Source organism: Columba livia, chromosome 6 (assembly GCF_036013475.1).
Source record: "Columba livia isolate bColLiv1 breed racing homer chromosome 6, bColLiv1.pat.W.v2, whole genome shotgun sequence".
Classification (NCBI taxonomy): domain Eukaryota; kingdom Metazoa; phylum Chordata; class Aves; order Columbiformes; family Columbidae; genus Columba; species Columba livia.
Window position 1 is genome coordinate 14780027 of NC_088607.1, and position 5878 is coordinate 14785904.

Sequence of the window (5878 nt, forward strand, 5' to 3'; positions counted from 1 at the left end):
GATCATGGAGCTGAGGGCAACAGACCAAGGGCAATGCTTCATACCACTGACCATGGCATCGCACTCTGCTGTACCTGTGTCAGGTCCTCCTGGTCACTCTTCCCAGCAGGTCCTGGGCAGAGGCTGGACTCAGATACCTTGTGTCCTCTCTGGCTCTGGTGTTAGTGTTCATGAAGTCATCAGTTCGTGAGTGCCTCAGTTTCTATCCAACAAGGAGCCACCCCTCCAGGCTTGATGCTGCTGACACAGGACCCATCTGTAGGTAAAACAAGAGGAGAGCACAATCAGGAAGAGCCCTTGGGAAAGGGGACAGAGACAGGGTGGAGGGGGACATGCTGGGAGCGACATCTGCTCCAGCCCTGCTGTCCCTGCTCTGAGTAGCTGTGCCGTTGCAACCAGGAGTCTCAGCAGCCCCCCTGCCCTACGTCCCCCCTCCTCAACCCCCTACCAGCCACTTCACTTTTGCTGTAGCTCTGCTGACCTGCCATTAGTTATAATGCCTGAGCCAAAGTAGGAGGTCAGCACAGGCTGGCCCAGACATAAATCAGCTGCATACGGGTAAGGAGACCGGGGGACAGAAGTGACAGACACCCGTCACGTGCTGCAGGAAACCCCTTGGCCCTGGGATGCTGCCCAGGGTTGGAGACCTTACCCCTGCATCAGGTCTCACCAGGCTCCCCGGGGACCATGCTGTCCCCCCATGGTCATCAGAGTGATGGGAAGCACTGTGCCACACACCTCAGCCAGACATGGCAGGGACAAAGGACACAGCTTGGTTCAGCCAGAGGGAATTTGCCTGCCCCCCTAAAATGAAGCAGGAGGGCTGAGCCCCTGAAAGCCTAGAGGCGGGATTTAGGACCAGCTCAGGGGGTGTCTGCGGCAGAGCTCGGTGCCCACAGGGGTGGCAAGTCTGGAACCGGCTCGGAGGGATGTCACCACGGGACTGAAGGGACAGTCTGCAGGCTGGTGACACCTCCTGCTGCCCTGCTGGTGTCAGTCGGGATGGAGCGGGGTTTGTCCCCACGACCCGGGGCTGGCTGAGCCGCCCAGCCCGGAGGGCTCCGACAGAGCCCGCGCTGCCCGCAGCCTGCCCGGTGCTGCCGATACCTGGTCCTCCAGCTCCCTCTGCTGCCTGCGAGGACGGCAGCTGCCCGAGCCCAGGGCATCGGGGCTGGGCCGTCCAGCAGAAGCTTCTCAGCCACCCAGGGTCTCCAGCAAGGTCTACACAGACGGGCGATGGGGCAGCCACACCAGCATCCACCCCAGACTGCTGTCCCGGAGAGGGGGTGCGGGCAGGGGAGGGCCCTGGCACGCTGTGCAGAATATGTGGCACTCAGCCCGGAGCAGCCCCCGGTGCTGTTGGGCAGCCCTGCAAGGGTCAGTGAGTGGCTGCAGACCCTGGAGACCCCAAGTAAGGACAAATCGTGGTGAGAGCTCAACCTCAGTACTAGACACTAGAGACTCCATGCAGGGACTGCAGCTCCAAAATCCGGGCATTTGTAAACCACTCCTTTCAGCTTAGGTGGGTTTTACTGTCCAGATACACATATATGTCCAAACATGCATGCTGCAAGTGTCAGGAACTGCAGAGCAACCAGTCTATTTCTTTTTAAAACTCACCATAAGCAGGTAAAATGCCCACAAGTAACGTGTTTACCATAACAGAGGAAACGTCAGTGCTGCTGCCACCACCGGAGCAGGAGCACCTGCCTCTCGTTCCCTGTGGTGACAGAGACCCTGAGTTATGCCCCTGTTGGACAGACAGCAGGTTTGTAAATGTCTCTGTTTGTGCTGTTTTCCAGCGTGACCAGAGCCCATTGATCACTGGGGCAGGAGTAAAGCAGCAAAGAGAGGCAGGAGCAGAAAAGGCAGAAGAATACAACCAGAGCCGTACATGGAGCTGGTGCATCCTCATGAGACACACAGCCATGACATGCCAGGAGACCAGGAGCTGGGTGCATGCTGGGTCCTGCCCTCCCCCGGGACCTCTGTGTCCTTTCCCTGCTGTGACATCCCTGTCCTGAGGACACAGCCTGCCTCTTTCATCCCTTGAACAGCTCTGCAGCAGCCCAGCTGCTCCCATGTGCAGGGAGCACAGAGGAAGCGTTTCAGCAACAAGGGACAGGGCAGACAATGGGGGCCACACTAGAACCCCCCCTCAAAAAGCTATTCCCTGGGTAGGGGAAGGACAATGCCTCACAGGAACTGGTTTGCTTTAGGCATGTGGTTGCTGCCCCCACCACCAAGCCACCTACCCTCTCTCCATAAGCACTGCACAGAGCCAGGCTGCTTCACGCAGAGGTTATGGCTGGCCAAGGGGCTGTGTTGGGTCAGGGTGCTCAGCTCATGAGGTCTTACCTGTAAGTCACAGGCAGGTTGTTTCCTGCAGCACAGGTAGGGTAATTGAGGCAGAGAGGGAGGCTGGGACTCAGGGAGCAGGGGAAGGTGGCAGTGGGCCTATCCTGGCTGCACTATCACTGCTAAGCCATAGGGAAAGTCACTTGTCTACTAAAAGTGAGGCCCCTGTGCAGACCACTCACATGGGATTGGGGTCAGCAGCCCCCCGCCTGGCTGGGGGAATGACCCTGGGGTGCCAGAGAGGGCACCTGATTCAGGCTGTGCTCCTCCAGACGCAGGCTCACGCCAACCAACAACCTTTGCCATGGCTTCCACCATGGGACACAGCACAGGATCCTGCCACATACCCGGGCCACATTCCCACCACAGTAGCCCTGCCATCACCTGGGTGGATCTTTCTCCAGCCAGAGACCACCGACGCTGGAAACAGAGACTGCAATGCGGAGCACTGACAGCAGGACCTGCTGCCTCCCTCGCTCCCGCTGCCCACCGGCTGCCCAGGCAGGGCTCTCTGGGCATTCTCTGGCCCTGGGGAGACCCTGCAGGGAGCTCTGCCCCCCTACCAGACCTCCCCTGCCTGCACCCCAGCAGCCCTTACCTCAAGCTCCACGCCTCGCCAACGTCGCCCCGGCCATCAATAGCGCTTGGTTAATTAATTTGATGTGAACAGCAGGGACCGCACTTTGCATTTAGTGAACTTCCGAGAACTTCCAACCTCATCTTCATAATTGGCCTCATAAATTTGAGGAAAGAGAGAAATCAGCAAAGCCAGAGGAGCGCGGGAGGCGGGAGAGGCCCCGCACGCGGGAGGGCGGACGGGCATGTGAGAAGTGACTCTATTTGGTGTCCTTATTTAATTTTATTGCAGAGATCCATCTTCGCCCACCCCCTCCCTGCCTAGCCCTCTCTCTCCCGCTCTCCCTGCTGGGTTCACCTAATCATGATAAATTCATATTCATTTCCCTGCCTGCTCCGGCGGGGGGAGCAGCTCCCTTGCATTCGCACAGCCATGCTGCCATTAGCAAATATTTACTTATGAATATGAAGTACCAACCTTAAGAAGCCAAACCACCCCCTCTGCATCCCTTTTCCCCCAGCCCCAGAACCCTCCACCCCTGTACGAGGACAAGCATGAAGAATAAGGCTGAGTGTCCTCCCCACACAGTAGGGAGCAGCGTGGGGAGAGCTGCCTAATGCTCAGAGCTGCAGCAAACTGGCCCAGGCTTTTTCTTCCTTTTAGCCCAAGGAACAGACAGGCCCTTTATGGGGGAACAGGAACTGCCTGAGCCTCCAGTCTGGACCCACCTTTGGGGTGCCAGGAGTGGGGAGTGGGAGCGAGGAGCTCTGCAGCAGGACCTGAACCTCCATCCCAGCTCCTCGACTTTCCACTCAGTCTCTAAATGCTGCTGTATTTGGGTTTAATTTTCAGGATGATCAGACTCACAGCCAGGGAGGGTGGGAAGGGGGTGTGCTTGAGAGGGGGAATAGCTGAAGCCCCTTCCTGGGAAGCAGGAACCAGGAGACACCTCATTAGAGTTGCCTAAAATCATCTATGCTCACCTTCCCTGCACCCATTCTGGGGGCTTAGCACTCACCTCAGCCCAGGCACCCCAGGAGCCCCATCCCTCATACCTTCTTTGTAAGTGTGGCACCCCAGGGTTTGGAAGAGGCAGAAGCTGTGCTGGGGCAAGGGGGTGGCCACATCCTTCCCTGCTGCACAGGCAAGAGAGGGGTCTCAGAGGAGCATGTGGCCTCAGGAGGGGGTCAGGCTGGAGTTTGCCCCTGGCTTGGGGTCTGTAAGTGACTGGGAGGATGGAGGGCAGGATTAGGGGCACAAGGAGGAGACCATGTGGGGCAGGTCTGTCCCCTCCACCCAGGGCAGGAGGGACTACCCAGCCCAGGGCTGACTCACAGGGGCAGCGCAGTCCAGCTCCTCGTGTTTCTTACCTTGTACCAGCATGAAGAGGGGGGCTTCGGCATTCAGAAATGTCACCTCCAGTTGCTCCAGCAGAGCTTGTTCACGCTCCTTCACCTCCTGCCTCTTTGCATTTGCCGCAGTTGTACCCAGGGGAGATGACCCCCATCCATCCTTGGCCCACCTGGCCACAGGAGGGCCCTCTGCCCCCTCAAAAGCTCCTGGGCAGGGATTTGTGGGGTGGGAGGGGGCAGACAGCCATCAAGCCCCTTCTCTTACAAAGCAGGGTGCTGGAAGGACTTGACACGTGGGCAGTAGGGCCACCCTCCCTGCCATTTCCTGAGGGGCTGGGTGAACAATCGAGATCCTGAGCAGTGTTGGCCCCACACCCCTAAGTCTGACCTCCCCCTGAGTAAAAGCAGCACAAACAGCAGGGCCAGGGCTTTGATTAACTTTGATTAACTGCTGCAGCACCCATTTTGCACCAGGGTGTGAATTGTGTCCCTGGAGATGTGGGTGACAAAGGGGAAGGAGCTGGGGGCCAGCAGTGCCACATGTCACTCACCTCCGGTGATGTCCCCAGCACGTGGCTCTGGTGAGAGGGCCAGCCCCAGCCCACCAGGAACAGCTCATCCCAGCATCTAGAGCTCTGGATGCATTCATCAAGGGGCCAAGGTAAGTATCCCCATACTCCCTGCCCCAGCCCAGGCAGAAACAGCCCTGTGCCCCGGGCTGCCATCCATAAGGCCCTAGGAAAATCCTCCAGGATCATCCTAGCAGCACTGCAGAGAGAGTGAGCCCCCATCAAACCTCCCTGTGGGACAGGATGAGGCCAGCTGTGACCCTGCCCAGCCAAGCCCAGATGACCTCAAGGATAGGGACTCAATCCTTCCTGCGGCCGCCCCCAGGGCTGCACAGCCCTCCTGGGGAGGGAGCGCTCTCCCTGGACCACCCCAGGTCCCAGTTTGGGGCTGACCCGCTTTTTGCCCCCCCCCGAGAACCCAGTCCAAGCTGCGCTGGCTCTGTCCCAGCCTCTGCCGACCCCAGCAGCCCCTGGTCCTCCCCAGCTTCTGCATCTGCCTTTTGAGCCAGTGTTTCTTGCTGCTCATCTCCATGTGCTCCCTTGGCTTCCAGGTTGTTTGGATTCCCCTCAGAAAACCATTTCCATGCTCAGGAGACTGAGCTGTGTTCTAGGCACAGGAGACAGTGCAGCAGCCAAGTCCCAACACCTACTTTTTGAAAAAATACAGAAAAGCTGATAGCAATCCCTTCCTGACCCCACAGATGGAGTAAGAGCTTAGCCCAAGGCTCAGAGCTCAGGTATTGCTCCTTTCTCTGGGCATGGCCAGCCCCAGCTCAGCCATGTGGCCACCTGGATGCCAGGATGGAACCAGGTCCATTCTGCCATGGGAGGAAGGTGGCCAGAAACTCCCAGCCATGAGAGCTAGAAGTGGTGATCCCACAGCATGAAGGTCTCTACTGCCTTTTCCCTGCCTGTTCTGAAAATGGGGAGCCAGACCAGCACAGGAGGGGCTCCTGCTCAGCCAGAGGGAAGAGACCCAAGAGTCACATGGCAGAGTGCAAAAAGACAGAGATGCGAAGGAG